This window comes from Aythya fuligula, chromosome 13 (assembly GCF_009819795.1).
Source record: "Aythya fuligula isolate bAytFul2 chromosome 13, bAytFul2.pri, whole genome shotgun sequence".
NCBI lineage: Eukaryota > Metazoa > Chordata > Aves > Anseriformes > Anatidae > Aythya > Aythya fuligula.
The window spans coordinates 1,882,755-1,901,751 of NC_045571.1; the positions used below are offsets into that span (position 1 = coordinate 1,882,755).

Below are 18,997 nucleotides of genomic sequence, written 5' to 3' on the forward strand. Positions count from 1 at the left end.
CCCACATCTCATTAACTGAAAGCACAATATGACTGCAGCAATATTCACCTCCCAGAAGAGTGCTTATCTATAGGAAAAAAAAAGATAAAAGTTTTGCTGAGAGCTGCCACTAATGATAGCATTAACTATATTTATTAAAGAATGCCTGAACATTTCCAAAAATACATTCTTCCACCTTAAACTATGCTGTTCTGATTAAGTAAAATACTGTATTAATAAATTACCTGAAATTTAACTTTTCTCTATCACAGGACTGCACTTTAATTTAAAGATGGAAATGGGCTTTATCTTAGGTTTTATTTTCAGTGGCTTGGCACTTTCCAAAAGAATAATCTGTAAATTAAACTCTCTCATGACCTGTTGTACTCTTTGGGCATATTCATAAGGAATATTAAAAAACAAAACAAACAAAAAAAACAGCTGTTATTGAGTTCACTAGGCTTGGTTTTTATTTCTAAAGATATTTCTTGTGCTTCTATAGATTGTTGGAAACTTAATTATAGAAACAACTGAGAAATGTCTGCTCTGCAATACTTGAACAAAGCATTACAAAGCTAGCATTAATTAATGAAGGCAAATATTATATTAAAATTTCTAATTAACTTCACACTTCTAATGAAAGAAATCATTTGGTGTTCTCAACCGACACACTAAACTTATACTGCTATCAAGTGAGTTCCCTTAATTGTTCAATAAAAAATATGCTGCCCTGTGTGAAAGGACACAACCACAGATTTCAGCAGATTTTGAAATCCCATGTCCTGCCACAGCACATCTGTATGCATGCTGCTCTAAGACAGCAATAGAAAAAATGATCTTAAGTCTATGACAGCCTTCCTCCTGGTCCTCAACTGTATATCTTGACATTTTTATGAAACGTGTGTTGCCAAAAGTCCAAGTTATTTGCTTTGACCTGGGTATCACATACAGAATCTCCAGTTCTGATACATACATACTCTTTCATTCTGATATATACTCTACAGACAAACCATCAACAACTTGTGATGGGCCATGTAAACATATATCCCTGGAATCTCAAAAATCACACTTTTACCAGTAGATTATTATTTTTTTTTTGGTACAAGATCTGCATGTCATTGAAAGAAATTCATCTGGAAGAATACAGAAAATGTGGAAGGTGGAATTCTTAGGTGATATTATGATGAAATTTGTTTTTGAAAACATGCATATAATAGAAAAGTTTACAGACAAAACATTAATCTGAATACATATTGCAGAAAATGACTCACTTTGGAACTCAAATAGTTGTTCTTCCTTTACTCAGTAATGAGGTCAGCCTGCTTGATTTTCCTCTGTGATGACAATATATTAAATTTAAAAAAAAAAAAAAAAGTAAAAAAGAAAGTAAGATGCAATTCTGTTTTAGTATCATGCAAGTCAGTGAAATCCTATTTAAAGTTGTTTACTTTCCAAAAGTACTTCAGGCCTCAATATTGGACTCCAGCTTACATAAACAACAATAAAAAGACAATTATGAAACTCCGATACCAAAGTGAATGTTATAAAACTGATTATTTATTCTGAAATTAAAATATCAACTCCACATAGCAAAATCAACTATGTCTTATTTAGAAATGACATCGGAGAGCTTGAACTGGCAAATATATATGCAATCTCTGAAATCCTTGACCTATGAAATTATTTCAAATCAGATGTTGTTTACTAACTACACAAAACTAGGGAGACAGCAAAAATATTTTATGAATGCATTTATGGTCAAAGAGGGAAATAAGAAATACAACTGAAGCAAAATACTCTGTCTGCAAAAGGTTAATGAACCCGCCACTGATGTAAATCAGGGAAAAATTAAATCCCTGCACTAACAGATTCTTTCTTATTTGGTGCTTCTCTTCAACCCCAGTGGAATTCTCTCTACATCTGATGCTGTGGCTGTTATTTATGCCAAGTCACACCGTACAATGCAGCTGCTTGCTAAAAAAAAGCTTGGTTTGATGAATAGATCAAAAACAAAACAAAACAAAAACAGCAACAACAACAACAACAAAAACAACACAATGGACTACTGTCTTATTTTGAAAAGTCTCTCTGAAAGTGTAAAACTAACAGAATTCAGGAAATTTTAAGCAATGTGAAAGCCACGGATGGTGCTAGGACTGATGCATTGAGCATCCTGGGAGGCTCTGGGCAAATCGGTTCATCTAGCATCCCTGCTTTTTTTCCCTAGTTTGTCTCTTGCTGTTACTACTCCACATGTACTACTGCCAAGATACAAACCCTTGCTTCTGCTGTTATCATTACCTGTAGATGCATAAGTGGAGAATGTAGAAAGATTATATTCAAATGTACTTTCTAGATCTAAATTTTACTAAACTTCAACCTCAAGAATCAAGAGAGCCCCTTATACTAACAGAGTCTAAAAGCCCTTCTCTTTCTTTTTTATTTTTAACTCTGAATTCTCCTTCATTCAAAATATTTTTAGTGATATTAATATAGTTTATATTAATCATAACACATGATAAATAAAAATCACAATTTACCTAACACAATGGAAAGGAAAAAGCCTAGTTTTGCTCAGTTTCAGAGAATTATGTGTTTTGTTCTGTTTTGTTCTATATACCTAAAATCACAGCTATTAAAGAAAAATCTTTTGGTAGATCTTCCCTTTCTCTATTTCCAAATATTTGAACAGCAAACTGGGAAACACCAATACACTCATAAACTCATGATAACTCATGATAAAATTTGCTTCATGATGGACAACACAATTTGCATCATTTTTGTAGCTGTTATATAGATAGATCCAACCTAAGGAAGGACCAAGCTGTAAGAGAGGCTGTGAGAGGCCATTACCTATGCCATTCCTGGCTTATCAGCACAATACTGTTTTGACAATACTGATAACAAAAGGTAATTTAGGGTGTTTTTTGAGACTCTGATTGTGTAACACTGCAAATAATTTCAAATACTGTGCTTAGTAAAAAGATTCGAGCTAGAAGATGAGCTGAGGCAAATGTATTTAAAACATTATTTTTTAAAAAGCTAATAAAAATGAAGGGCAATCCACAGCACTTATATTTACTAAAAAAAAAAAAAACAATAAATAAATAACATTTTTGTTCTTGTACCTATGATATATCAAATATTTAATTCTTATACTTACTAAATAAACATTCAGATAACTTTTTCATTCTTGCTACTTTTTTACAACACCTTGCACACCTAGCACACATGGATGAGGACACAAAAGGATCTGTGGCAGCAAAGCCTTCGTATTCATACATAAGGATACTTTCCTGGCAACACAGCTATGTGCACAGCTCAGCTATCCACAAGAAGAAAGACACAGGATCCAACTCCACTAGGTCTTTCATTTTGGAGCCTGCCTGCCTCTGAGATACTATCCCAAATAAATGTTCATCACACTTCTAATACTTCTTAATCTGTTACATGGGCAATTGCTTTCAGGATAATTTTAATTAAATATCAGGATAATAATAATCACAATAATAATCATAATAATAATCAAATGTAAAAATCATAAATATAAAATGTATAAATAATCATCATAATAATCAAATAACAATAAGGGTAATTTTAATTAAATACTTGAGGTGTGGGAGACAGAGGGATTTGGCCAACCTCTTCTCAGTGGTTTTTGGGGATAGGACAAGGGGTAATGGCCACAAGACAGAGCCCAGGAACTTCCACACCAACATGTGAAAGATCTTCTTCACGATGAGGGTGATGGAGCACTGGAACAGGCTGCCCAGTGAGGTTGTGGAGTCCCCTTCTCTGGAGATATTCAGGGCCTGTCTGGATGCCTACCTGGGCAGCCTGCTCTAGGGAACCTGCTTTGGCAGGGGAGTTGGACCTGATGATCTCTTGAGATCCCTTCCAACCCCTACAATTCTATGATTCTGTGAAACACATCAAACCTAGATCCCATTAAGTTATTATATTAAACCCAAACAACATTTATAAACAACCCTTCATGTTTGTATGATGAAAAGGGATTAGTTTGTACCAAAAGATCTCACCAAGTACCCCAAAGTATTTTTATTTGACATCAGAAGACTTTACAAGTTAAAATCCAGCGCATAGCCCAGGGAAGCTGTGTGTATATTACAATGAATAATAAATACATTACATTGGCACTTCTAAACTTTCCTGTGATACACCAAAACACATAACTGCATTTTAGCTAGGTTAAACAAATATAATTAGTTTTTGTTGTAGAAAGTTAGTTTGTTTAAATGTTGTAATCCTTATGCTAAATGTAAGATAGAATTTAATTTGATGGCAGCAGTAAATATTTCAATGCTGCTCCATCAAAGCTACCTAACATAGTTTTCCTTTTTCTCTCCTGATGACTATTTTACATTTACATAATTAGAAGCCTTTACAATTTTTTCTGCTGTTTCCTCCAGCTTAGTTAACAGACCCTCATGGAGGAGAAAAAAAAAATACAAAGAAAGAAAGAGAGAGAGAGAGAGAGAGAGAGAGAGAGAGAGACTGAGAGAGAGAGAGAGAGAGGAAGAGAGGAGCAGGACTTCTACTGGTCTGTGTGATCTATTTCTTGGTGTGTATACATTAGATTTATATGCAGATATGACATACTGAAGAGGAAAACTAAATCATGCACCTGAGCTTTTGGTTCATATATTTTAAACACCCATGTAGCTCCTGGTAGATGGTTTAGCCACAACCTCATTGATTGAGGTCTACTCTGTGCTTAAATCCTCAGCATTTTTAAATTCAACATGTGATCTACGATGGTAATCGCTTTAGTACTTAACTGATGCAGAAACAGGGTTTGATTCAACACACGTATAGGAAACCCCACGGTCTTGAGTATTATTTGATAGCTGCTGTGACACCAAGTGGCAGCTTCCTTACCTTCTTAGCATGTTTAAGTACATTGGTTACAAGTAGTGAATACACTAGTTACCTTTAATATTTCAGGGCTGAAGCGCCTCAACTTTAAGCATCTCTGCTACACACAAATCGCACCATTGGTTGGGGGAGAGAGTGAAAAGACACAGATGTATCTGAATGGGTGAAAGCAATTCACTTTCAGAACTTCTGCACACCTTGGACACTTTACACAGGGATGCCAGGCACGAATCATGACCAATCCAGTATCAGGTGTAGGTAAACCATGCCAGATCTTCTGCTTGCTTTGGATACTGCTCATTAACATCTGTAACAGCCAATTCTTTTTAGCTTTTACTAACTACACAGGGAGAAGAAAAGAAATATCCTTAACTAGGGAGAAATTAAAATTTATGCAGCATCACTGATGATACAAGAACAATGCTTAAATGCCAGTCAATGTGTCCCCAGGCTAGATGATCAGACTGGCACCTGGTGTCTTTATACGCACCCAGGTACATTTATCTCTCCTGAAAGTTTTGTGGAAGGAGTGAGAAGCAGAAGCTCCAAATTCTGCTTGGCTCTTTACAAGCAACTGATTTTGGAAGTGCTTATATTCAGACCTTTCTAGCTGATGTGACATCTCACTGTCGAGCTCTTATGGAACAGTCCCTGTCCTAAACAGTTACATAGTAACTAAAAAATGTAATCAATTGAGAAAGCTAAGACTAAAATAAAGAGAAATTCACTTTTTCTGTACCTCTGCCTACCAGTGCATCTTCTGGGACATGATGCTTTTTCATCCTTTCTGAGATCTTTTTCACTGAGCCATAGGTTGATTTTGAATAAGCACTTCCAAACTTTTCTGCTTGGAAGGGATGAAGAGCGTCATCTTTAAGCCTTTTCACAATTCTGCCCATATTTTCCATGGAACATCAATCCCATCTCATGAGTGTAGAACACAGACCTTTTTTGTTGATTTAGTTATTAAGGTGTGGCTCTCAGCTCATTGGAATCCATCTTACACTTATTCGCTTTAATCATTTTCAGTCTTAAGAGCAAGACCACATTTATGTTCCTATTATGCTGTAATTTACTTATTAACTTTGAATAACATAGTAAAGTGTAGAGTACTGGTTGGCAAGAGGCATTTATGAAATATAAAGGGAAATTATTGTCCCTTCAGAAGAACATAATGTCCGTCATCAAAGGCCTCAAAGTCAGAGCCTAAGCACTAATTCTTATCTGATTTCTTTAACTAAGATCTGATGAATCTCAATCCCTTCAAATTAAAAAACACTTAGAAAATGGGCTGGAGCTGATTGTAGCAAAGTGAAAAACAATTAAATCTGCCACTACATTCTTAACTCATTAATATGAATTTACACAGTACTGCTAATGCGGGAGGGAAATGGTCGTCTTTTTCAAAAAGACCCATCAATTTGCCAGTTCCAAGTATCTGCAACCGTTAGTTCCAGACACACACAAAAAGTTCTGCCATTAAAGAGGGTTTTAATGCTTTTCAGTTGGCAGTCAGGCATGTAATTAATCAATTTCTAAATGCTGGGTTTTGCATGTGCATATTTAACATCTTCAAACACTATTTCAAAATTTGGACCACTCAAGTAAATCATCTCTAAACTGCTTCTGGTTTGTTGGTTTGTCTCTTTCATAGCAGTTTAAATTTTACATGCTGATTTGCACTGAATGCTTTGTTTCTGTGCATAAATAAATAAATAAAATGCACAAAAGTAAGAACAATCTATTTCCATATAATGGCAAACAATTTCAACACAAAACAGCTGCCTTCAACTGACATTGGACCTATGCTGGCACTTCAGAACACAGGAAACATTTTTGTGTTGTCCAGCTAAAAGCATAGCATGTTTTCTTCAGTTCTCTAAACAAGAAACAATATGAAGAAATCAATTTGTAACCAAAAGACAAGATAAACACACATGGAGGGGCAGCATGACATGCCCTCTAATCCCTCATAAATAAGGAAATAGATCTTTTGTCAGCAGTGATTAGAAGGTAATTTTACCAAACGCAAATGACAGCAACATAATAACACTGTGTAATTTAACAAAGAATTAGGGCTGTTCCTTCGGGGTGGACTTCCATCATTATTTCAATTTTGGGCCTCATCAGCATATTTTCTTGCATCTTGAATTATAGGCAGTTTATTATGCTTCATCTAGCAAGCTGTTTGAGCATGTAAGGAAAAAATATTACTGAAATTCTTTAATGTATTAAAACCACTTGGTCAAATTAACGTTCTCTAAAGCAACAGGAAACAGCCATCACGTTTTCCTGACTCACCTAACTAATCACCTGAACACTCAGTTTTTCCCTTCCGTGAAACTCTGTATTTAAGTCTGTTTGTGAAAGATGGAATGTTGATTACAACTTGTGGTCACAAAAAGGGGAGTGCCATGCTATAGCAAAGGAGACAAATGCTTCCAGCCTCCTGTCTGTGTGGTAGGTACACATGTTGCTGTAAATTGTAGTCACTAAATGGAAAATGGAAGGAAAGGAAACAGCTCCTATGTCTAGGTAACATGATTTACTGCTTTACAGGGCTTGAGACTTCAAAAAAAAAAAAAAAAAAAAAAAAAGGTTAAGAATATTAAGCATCAGAGATGTCAACTCTTTAGACAGAAAAATACGTCTTGGCAAGACTACCTTATACTCAATGTAGTGAACAATGAACGAATGAACCTCCATAAGCATTTTCGCTTTAATTTTCATTTCAATACTGTTCTGTTTACCTTTATTTTGAAGTGAAATTCTATCCAGACATTTCATGGTAGTCAGAATGGCAAGATACTATTGTGCAACATAACCTGTATTCATTTACTGGATGCGCCATTACTGGAGTGCCGCAAACAGGATGCGTTAACAGGACTGGCTTGGCAGTTAGCGCAGGCAGTTTGCGTGGGGCAGTTCAAGTGGGGCAGGGAATAGAACCTAGACCTCACCATGGTGGGCACACATCGCCGTGGTCAGTCGGAGGTGGCAACCCAAACGGAGGACATGCTGCCTCTCTGGGCTCACGTGGGCACCCAGGTGGATCCCCTGTGGGGGGAGGTGGAAGTCCAGACAGGTGACTGCGGGGAACTCTGGAATCCGGAGGCCCATCTGGGCCATGAGGGAGGAGATCGCCATCATGGTTGCAGGTGTGCTCTCCTTCAGGGATTCCTCGAGCAGGTGGCTGGGCTGCAGCAAGAAATCGGCAGCCTGAGGGAGTCTCTGAGGGTGACAGATAGGAGGGGTCTCCCTGCCCCTGCTGTTGCTCAGCAGCCCTCTCCTATGTGCCGACAAGGGGTAGAGGCTGCCCCCATTGAACACATGCAGAACAGAGGGCCAGACTGTTCGCAAGAGTCAAGGGGCTGGACCCTTGTCTCAGCTCGGAGCAGAAAGAGATGTCTGCCCCCAACACCCACGGTGCCACCTACCCCCACGGTGTCCCTGGGAAATAGATTTGAGGCTCTCAGAAAGGTTGCGGAAGAGGCTGAGGGTCTGGACCATAGTCCGAACCCGGGAAACAACCCCGAGAAGAGAGTCAAGATTGGGGGAAGTGCAGAACATAAGGATCAGGGCCGGATGGAGCACCGCATTGTAACCTGTGCTACAAAAAAAGAGCGGAGAGTCCTGGTGACTGGGGACTCCTTGCTGAGGGGCACTGAGGCTCCCATCTGCTGTCCAAATAACCTAGCCAGAGAAGTGTGCTGTCTTCCTGGGGCATGTGTCAGAGACGTTAGGAAGGCTCTGCCGCGACTCGTTAAACCAGAGGACTACTATCCTCTCGTAGTCATTCAGGTTGTATCCCGGGAAGCTGCTATTAGAAAAATGAATATTAAAAAGGACTTTGCATCCCTGCGGAGGTTGTTGAGTGGATGGGGGGTGCAGGTAATGTTCTCCTCTGTCCTCCCGCTGGGTGACTGGGATGCAGATAGAAGGAGCAGAACAGGACAGGTAGATGACTGGCTGAGGGATGGTGTCTGGACCAAGGATTTGGGTAGATTTGGGTATTTTGATCTTGGGCCGTCCTTTGAGAGGCCGGGTATGTGGGCTATGGACAGACACCAATTGAGCAAGTGGGGCGCAAGTGTGTTGGGGAGCAAGCTCTCTGGGCTGATTATGAGGGCTTTAAACTAGTTTTGATGGGGGAAGGAAGGGGAGCTAAAGGTGACAGAGAAGGGCTGGGGGAAGTCGTCACTACTGTCACTGTTGAAGATAGGGAAAAACTTCTGAGCTCTCCCACAGGATTGTCTGAGGGCTCCTCAGAGAAGGTAGCGTTCCCGATCCCCCGGCCAGTATCTTCTTCTTGCATCACTCCAGGGATAACTGCACCTGCTGCTTCCCTAAAGTGCCTGTACACCAACGCACAGAGCATGGGAAATAAACAGGAGGAGCTCGAGATCTGTGTTCAGTCGCGGGGCCACAATCTCGTTGCAATCACAGAGACATGGTGGGACAGCTCGCATGACTGGAACACTGTCAGGGAGGGCTATGTCCTCTTTAGGAAAGACAGGCTGGGGAAGTGAGGGGGTGGGGTTGCCCTTTATGTGAGGGAGCAATTAGAGTGTACCCAGCTCCAGCTGGGGGAGGGTGAAGGACAATTGCAGAGCTTGTGGGTAAGAATTAAGAGGTGGGCTGGGATGGGATACACAGTGGTGGGGGTCTACTACAGGTCTCCAGATCAGGAGGAGGAGGTCGATGAGGCCTTCTACAAGCAGCTGCTAGCAGCCTCACGATCATGAGTGCTGGTCCTCATGGGGGACTTCAATTACCCAGACATCTGCTGGGTAAGCAACTCGGCCAGGCACGAGCAGTCCAAACGGTTCCTACAATGCGTTGAGGACAATTTTCTGACGCAGGTGGTGGAGGAGCCAACGAGGCGGGGGGTGCTCCTGGACCTCGTTCTTACCAACAGGGATGGCCTTGTTAGGGATGTGAAGGCTGGGGGCAGCTTGGAATGCCCCCAAGCCATGAGATGGTGGAGTTCCAGATGGAACCAGGCAAAGGAAGTAAGGCTAAAAGCAGGATTGCTACCCTGGACTTTTGAAGAGCCAACTTTGACCTCTTCTGGGACTTGCTTGGGAGTATCTCATGGGATAGGTTGCTAGAAGGCAAGGGTGCTTGTGACAGCTGGGCTGCATTTAAGCAACACTTCTTCGATGCTCAGGATCGGTGCATCCTGAAGAATAGGAAATTGGAGATGGGGGGCAGGAAACCTGCGTGGATGAGCAAGGACCTCATCAATAAGATCAAAAGGAAGAGGATGGTCTATGAAATGTGGAAAAAGGGCCTGTCCTCTTAGGAGTATAGATTTGTTGTCAGGGCCTGCAATGAGGAAGGCTAAAGCCCACCTAGAGATGAGGCTTGCAAAAGAGATAAAGGATAATAAGAAGGGTTTTTTCAAGTATGTAAACAGCAAGAGGAAGACTAGGGATAATGTGGATCCCTTGCTGAATGAGGGGGGTGTCCTGGTCACGGGAGACACTGAGAAGGCGGAGATACTGAATGCTTTCTGTGCTTCAGTCTTTGCTTCGAGGACACTTCCCCGGGACTCCTCACCCCTGGCAATAGGACAAAGGGTCTGGGAAATGGAGGGCTCCACCCTGGTGGACGTGAGAGTGGTTCGGGAGCGTCTGAGTGGTCTCAATGCACACAAATCCATGGGTCCCGATGTGATGCATCTGCGTGTGCTAAGGGAGCTGGCAGATGTGATCACTGAACCGCTCTCTATCATCTTTGAAAGGTCCTGGAGAATGGGTGAGGTGCCTGAAGACTGGAGGATAGCCAATATCACTCTGGTCTTCCAGAAGGGCAGGAAGGAGGATCCGGGAATCTACAGGCCAGTCAGTCTCATCTCTGTCCCTGGAAAGGTGTTGGAGCAGCTTGTTCTGGATGCCATCTCCAAGCATTTGGAAGAGAAGAAGGTTATGAAGAGTAGTCAGAATGGATTCACCAAGGGGAAGTTGTGCTCGACCAACCTCATTGCCTTCTATGATGGCATCACCAGCTGTGTAGATGGGGAGAGAGCATTGGATGTCATCTACCTTGACTTTAGCAAGGCTTTTGATACTGTCTCCTATGACATCCTGTTGCGAAGCACGGACGAAAGCACGACAGACACCAGCAGAGTCAGATCATGCTTCACCATTTTATTGCCCGAATAGTCCAACTTTTATAGTGAATTTTACAGGGGTGGACAGTGCTTCACACAAGATTATTGGTCAAAAGCACTCAGACAAACCGTTAAGAAAATAACACCACCTGCAAGAAAAGAACCCCCCTTTTGATTAGAAGTTAGGAAAACAACCCCCTTTGTGCTTAACGGCCATGTAGGCCTAGTCCTTGAGGCCAGCTGCTGATAACAATATTTTCTGAGTTCCTTAATTGGGTGATGTGGGAGTCATTGCCGTGGGAGCTTCTCACAGTTACTCTGGCAGCCTGGTTTGCTCAGCTACAGCAGGCCCTGAGATTTCTAAGGCCTACCCTGGTTGCTTAAAGCAAGCTTAGATCGAACAATTATGCCAATTCCCAACACATCCTACTAGCAAAGCTGAGAAAGTGTGGGATAGAGGAGTGGACGGCATGGTGGGTTGAGAACTGGCTGACTGGCCAAGCTCAGAGGGTGGTGATCGGCGGCGCAGAGTCCGGCTGGAGACCTGTGACTAGCGGTGTTCCCCAGGGGTTGGTGCTGGGTCCGGTCTTGTTCAACATCTTCATCAACGACCTTGATGAGGGAATAGTGTCTGCCCTCAGCAAGTACGCCGATGACGCTAAGCTGGGAGGGGTGGCTGACACGCCATAAGGCTGTGCTGCCATTCAGCAAGACCTGGACCGGCTGGAGAGATGGGCAGGAAGAAACCAAATGAGATTTAATAAGAGCAAGTGTAGAGTCCTGCACCTTCGAAGGAACAACCCAAAGTATTAGTACAGGCTGGGGGATGACCTGCTGGAGAGGAGCGCTGACGAAAAGGACCTGGGGACCCTGGTGGACGACAGGCTGACCATGAGCCAGCACTGTGCCCTCATGGCCAAGAGGGCCAATGGGATCCTGGCGTGCATTAAAAGGAGCATGGCCAGCAGGTCAAGGGAGGTGATCCTCCCCCTCTACTCTGCCCTGGTCAGGCCTCACCTGGAGTACTGTGTCCAGTTCTGGGCTCCCCGGTACAAGAAAGACAGGGATCTCCTGGAAAGAGTCCAGCAGAGGGCCACAAAGATGATACGAGGCCTGGAGCATCTTCTCTATGAGGAAAGGCTGAAAGACCTGGGTCTGTTCAGCCTGGAGAAGAGAAGACTGAGAGGGGATCTCCTCAATGTATATAAATACCTGAGGGGTGGGGGACAGAAGGATGTAGCCAACCTCTTCTCAGTGGTTTGTGGGGATAGGACAAGGGGCAATGGCTGCAAGTTAGAGCACAGGAAGTTCCGCACTGACATGTGAAAGAACTTCTTCACGGTGAGGGTGATGGAGCACTAGAACAGGCTGCCCAGCAAGGTTGTGGAGTCTCCTTCTCTGGAGATATTCAAGGCCTGTCTGGGTGCCTACCTGGGCAGCCTGCTCTGAGGAACCTGCTTTGGCAGGGGGGTTGGACCCGATGATTTTTTGAGGTCCCTTCCAACCCCTACAGTTCTGTAATTCTGTGGTTCTGTTCTGTGATTTAACATGACAGAAAGAGTCCTGCGTAAATTCTTGAAAACCAAATCCCTATTACAGTGAGCCCCAACACTCTTAATAGTGTGACAGGACATCATTCCAACCCTACTGCTCCATGTTGTCATGTAAATAACTTTTCTCCTTCTCTTGAAGGTTGCTCCACCTGCTATGTGGATATAATAATTACCCTTTGTGATCTTATACATCTACTTTACACGATAGATACGTAACAATGGATATGTTATGTATTAAATGCTCTCTCTAAATCTTTACATGCTACCTCTCATCCATCTGTACCCTTCCAGTTCCAAACAAACCATACATGTCACAGTAAGAGCAAGAAAGAAGCAGCTAACAAATACAATTAGCAATTTAAAGTGATGCCTAGAGCTATCTGGCTGCTGAAGTAGTTGGTATTGATTTAACTAGAAACTTCTTATCCTTGACTCAGCCAGCTCAGTATAACAGAGTTCAATCTTTCTCTTCTTTGACCTTCTTGGCCTAATTACAACAAGGTTTCATGTGAGCACAGGGTAGCTGCTGACTGACAGCAGCAGTCTTTTACTCGATCACATTCCCAGCAAAACTCTAATGTAGACATTTCAACTTTTAAAAATCATTTATTATTTACTCATTAGAAAATTCCAATCTTGTTTCTTAGCAACAGTGACAAAACGAAGCATGTGCACTGTCCCAAAGTAGCATACACACACATGGCATTAAGCCACATCTGTTACCAGATCTTTTGTTTTTCAGATGTTGCTTACGGCAAGAACTATATTTTTGGCTTAAATAAATACAAAAAGCATTCTGGGATCTGCATTGTATATAAAATAAAAATGACAAATATTAAATGGCACACTTTTTGTTCCACATAATGCTCATTGCAAGAAAAACGTATTGTTTTGGCAGTAATGCAAATTTTTAATTGCTTCACTATTATTAAGAAAGAGTAAAGAAGTACATGTAAGATGTACATGTAAGATTCCCAGCTGGAATGTCAATACAAGCCTCAAAATAGTTAGCAACGCTGGAATAATCTCTGAAGTCGTCTTGAGAGGACGTAAAGACTCATTACAGACTAAATTCTCAGCTGTTTTTTCTGGCAAGTCCTCAATTTGTTACCTACCCAGCACTCAAAAAGTCAGATATTTTGCTCTCTAATTGTCCATATTTCTCTCCCTTCATCAGGAAGGATTTAAAAATTACACCAAACTACTCACATTTTACTTCCTTCCCTTCCCACACCAACATGACCAAGGTCCCACACATCCGTATGGGTAGCTTCTGGTTTCTTAGGGACTGAAATGGAGAAGTGAGTCCAACTTGCTGCCAGACTGCTTGCAGGAGGGAGATTTAAATGACATTAAAGTACATAACAAAAAGGAGCTCACAATAAGGACAGTGGAAACCTGAAATAATTAAGAAAGATTTTAAAGATCCATGTAAAGAACACCAAGTGATCACAACAATCCTTTCTAATGCCAAATTGAGGCCGTAGGGAAAATCCAACATACAAAATCAATCTGCCAGAGCACCAAAGACATAGGTAGAATAGATAGAGAATAGCATGGGTTTGAGTTTATTGGATTCTCTGGTAAGTCTGTGAGGAACATAGAGTTATAATCCTGTTACAGAAAGGTAAACATGGTCTCAGGTATATCTAAATTGCAATTGGAGATGTGAAGGTACCGGTAGGGTAAAGCTGATTTGCATCTCTTGATCTTCAACATATACACTGCTAAAATCTTTAAATGAAAAGGAGCTTCTGATTTTTCATCTTCAAGTACGAGAGCAGCACTACCATAACTTCACCACTCAGTACTTAAGTATGTAAAGTTATTTTTAAAATCTTTGGCATTTACACATATAAAAAGTACTTTGTTAGTGCCTCCTAGATTTGCTTCCATCTGTAGGAATTCCCTCTGGTATAACATCATTATATTTCAGTTTCACTCATTTCATATATATAATTCACCAAAATATCCAAAACTCAACATTTTATACTGAATGGAATAATTAAATGTTAATCTCAGTCTTGGTTACAACTTGATGAAAACAAGTAGGCTTTCTTGGGAGACCTAACAGACAAATCAATGGTTAATGTCTGGTAAACTGAAGTTTTGACAATTTATGTTCATTTCCTGACAGACCCAAGGTTAGTTTTCCTTAATTCAGTCAGAGAGTTCCCCAAGATTAATATATTTTTTTCTTTAACAAGCTGTTCCTTCTTAATTATACCAATCTCATAAATAGCAGAAAGATTCAGAAAAGGTATATTGCAAAGGAACATCCTATTGTACTATGCACATTGTGAAGTTGGAAGTTACTCCAAAAAGTGGCAGTGGTTAGGAATGATATATTCAGCAAATCAGTTCTCAGCTCCTTGCTGTCAGGAGATAGTCCCAGTGTGATAAACACTTCCTGTATTTTCAGACCTCAGAGCAAATGAGCTGGGAATCATTATAAACATCAACATTATTTTTTCTATTACCTGCAGTTCTAAAACCTGAGCCAGACACAGAGAGTGTGTCAATAACATCTTTCTAACTACCTGGGTCTGCAGATATTTAATACAGGGCTAGTAATGACTTTATTTCAGGTCTACAAGCCTGATCTCATGCTCTTATTTTTACTGATGTTATCCATAACACTTACTCACATTTATCAACAAACACCTCTCATGTGACAAATGTTACATTCTAGAAGACAGAATCCACCAAAACTAGCACATTTAATTCTCCAGCTCCCTTGCTGGATTCTGTTATAGTTTAAAATCTTTTTTTTTTTTTTTTTTTTTTTTTCTTTTCATTTTTAGAATCACAGACACTTACAACACACATATCCAAAGGAGAGGCCTTATTAGTGTAGTGAGAATAGGTTAAGGGTTTTCTCTTTCTCATGCTTGTTACAATCATTATCACACAAAGAGATTCATGTTGTGCTGTTTATTATTTATAGTTCTCATTATATTCTTTGTCACAAGACTGCAGCGTCAGAATTTTAATGCCTCATATATTCTGTGGAAGATAATAGTAAAGTCTACTACTTTGACCTTTTCAGTGTCCCATAGTTTGATTCATTAGCCATTCCTATTCTCTCCTATTAACAGCATCAGTAACCTGGGAAGAAGAGGTAGATCGAGTCACCATCAAGAACCAGAATATTGAAAAGGTTAAAATCTAGATTTATAAATCTATTCAAAGTTTATAATCCTTTTGAAATGATGGTTGGTATTAAAATTATGTCTTAGTCTTCTGTCAAAGATTGCAGCTGGAATACAACTAATGTAAATAAGCTATTTATGTTAAATTTTAAGATTGCAGTCTTTAGCTCTTTAGCAGAAGCCAAAGGTCAATGAGCTCATTGTGTTGTCTATTTGTCATCCACCACATCTGTCAATTTCTGTCCAGGTTATCGGTACAGTTCGAGGAAACATGGTAACCATTGCATTGTCATGTAATCATGATGAGTGCCACTTACTGCTTGTAAGACATTTCAAGAAAAATATATTGAGTAACATACTTCCATTTCATTTTGCAATAAAGATTTTCAAAGAAAGCCAAAGTGGCTTATACACAATTATTTCATGATCAGCAAGTATCCTCAGATGATTTCTTAGACAGTGTTTACTGCACAATAAGACTAGACTCTTGAGTACAATAGGAAGACATTCCTATTAAAACAAAGATAATGATGCTAATAGCAAATGAAAAAAATATGGGAGTATAGAGACAAAAAAGTCATTCACATCAGTATTCCATTTTACTACTGCACGCTCACAATTTAAAATGAAGATTATTTTGAATTTTTTTTTAAGTTAAACAAATGATAAAATGGAAATAAAGCTGTATCCTTTATGTGCACTTACTTAACTTTAAATCACACTATATACTATTGTACTGTTGACTGTATCATACAGGATATTCTACTGTTCAATAATTCCCTAAACTAATAAGAACGTTATAAAAATTAGGTTATTCTAAAACTCCCATAACTGCTGTATTTCTTAGTACAATATAGCATTCTAAATCGAAGATATAAATAAAAAATATGAAGTAAACAAATTCTATAAACTCAGAATTCCTTAACCTGACTTACATTGCAATTGGGTTTTACTATGCATGAAGTGATAACTGAAAAGAAGTATTGGACATTATCATTGAAATTAGCTTTGTTGGAGCAATAGAGCCATGGAGGATTTACTTTCTGCTTCAAACGCTTTGCCATAGCAGACACTGATGAGTTTAGGGAAAAAATAAAAAAAAAAAAGAACAAAAAAAAACAAAAGAACAAAAAAAAAAAAAAAAGAAAAGAAGAAAAAAAAAGAAAAGAAGAAAAAAAAGCTTTTTTTTTTTTTTTCTCTTTTTGGTTATCTGAGAACTTATTGTATCCCTTTTTCCACATTCTCAGCATTCTGTAGTTTAACAATTCACAGAGGTGAAGCTAGGAGGGATATACCTGTTTTTATTCAATGCAGTCTTCATCAAGCAGCCAATAAATGTGTTTTATTGCTCTTCCCAAAGCATGCATTATCACCTCTCCTATGTAAAAAAGGCCATGTATTTTGATCTCCTATAGTCACTCAACAGCTAATCGGGAACACATACCATTATAAATGTGCTGAAGACAATGCATAATGTCACAGCCTAAGTGTTGATTATTTCTTAAAAAAGAAACTTCTATTAGTAATAGGTCACTTGTGCAGTATAATGGTTAACTCTAGGCATAAATTATTTTTAAAGCCAACTATATCTATATAGTAGATATTTTTTAAAGATCATCAATAGAACATAACACATTTACACAAATTACAGGATAAAAATGGTTTCCTGATGCTACCCTTATTGCCTCCCTTTTCATAAAGTGTACAATCTCAACACAATCTCCTTTCATGTTTGCAAAGGTTTCTGTATTATTTTTTATTAATAAGTTTCAATACTTTCACATAATGCATTAAACACCTGTATTATTATGCAGAATACTGCAAAAAATATTTTAGTCATTTAATGATGGCACTGGTATTTTATTTTGTGTAAGTCTTCTTCACGATGCTTGCACTGCATTTGGCAACCCCAAATGCCAAGGAATTTGCTGCCTCTCTTGGGACACTGGGGTCCCAGCAGGTGCCCCTCAGAGGGAGAGGCACTATGAATTGGCCCAAGACATCGTGCAGAACTTTCCATGCTCTGCTTTCAACCACTACAATAATTCCTGAATAATTTAGTAACTAGCTAGAAATGAAACTATCTAAACGATGATCTTACCTGGCAAACTAGCCTAATTAACACAGTATTTAAACTGAAAAAAATGAACAATTCATCTGTTTTCTAGAGATGCTAAATTCTTCCTGCCTGCCCGCAAGGTCTGAGTTGAAGGAGATTTCAAGGGCTTTTACTCTCCAGTTCCTCCATGGTACACAGGCACCATAAAGATGTTACCACTTTTCAGAAAGATGTGGGGGTAATACATGGTAAAAGTTTTCAACCAACCTCACTCCTAGAGCTTCTAAAGAAAGGCAGAATCAGAAATGCGTGTGTCCAAACTCTCACATATTTATGTACACCCCTGTATTTTCTGTTACTTTCCTTCCTCAGTATGACAGAGATCTTCCTCCAATTTTTAATCAAGAGAATATTTTAAACAAAATCACAGAAAAGATGAGCCATTTTACTGTATCTCTTACAGCAGTTTACTCAGATTTTCTCCTCATCACAACAATCATTTCACTGGTCTAGAAAAGAATCTGGAGCTAACTGTGTTCGGTTTATATTGTATCTTTGAGAAAAGATAAAATTTACTTGCTTTTAAGTTATTACAGAGTTGAGGTCTAACTGTTAATACTAATTTTTCAACTGCATGTATTTTCCATTTTCAGAAAATTAACATAAATATTATTAAATAAATGTATTTTAGAATATGGACTAAATAGAACAGCATTGTTAAATTTCACATTTTATACTACAAAGAAGAAAGATGGTAAATTTACAGAAAAACAGAAAATTGTGACTTAATTTTTCCACAGGGCTTCAACTATCCTCATGACATTTCTGCAGAATCTTTCATGTACCTGTCCCTAAGACACTACACAGATGTCAGTTGAGATGCAAATACTTCAGAAATATTCTCAGGCAGTGTGATGAAAGGGGGTATATTTCAAGTATACTTTATGTAGGAAAAATATACCATCATTATGCTGTTAAAGAAATTAGAAGCCCTAATATAACAATTAACATATAATTGCAGTATCATACTATGCTGCATACTAAAATTGCAGGGAAACTGGAATTATGAATGAGGCCCTTTCCTCTTTGGAAATAGGTATCACATATGTTAATAATATACTTTCTGTGCACTAAACAAGTTTCTTCCTTTGTTTGCCACACTTTCAAAGGCATTATGTGGCACACAACTCCTTAAATGTAAATCCATCAAGCACTGAAGATCTATTCTCATTTCAAGTGAAGC

The 18,997-nt window shown here is 39.4% G+C and overlaps 1 protein-coding gene across 2 annotated transcripts in view; it reads right to left on the reverse strand.

Moving 5' to 3' along the window:
* Window positions 1–18,997, reverse strand: part of TENM1 (teneurin transmembrane protein 1) — a 908,570-nt gene that overhangs the window by 652,658 nt on the left and 236,915 nt on the right. The gene's annotated exons all lie outside the window — the stretch shown is intronic.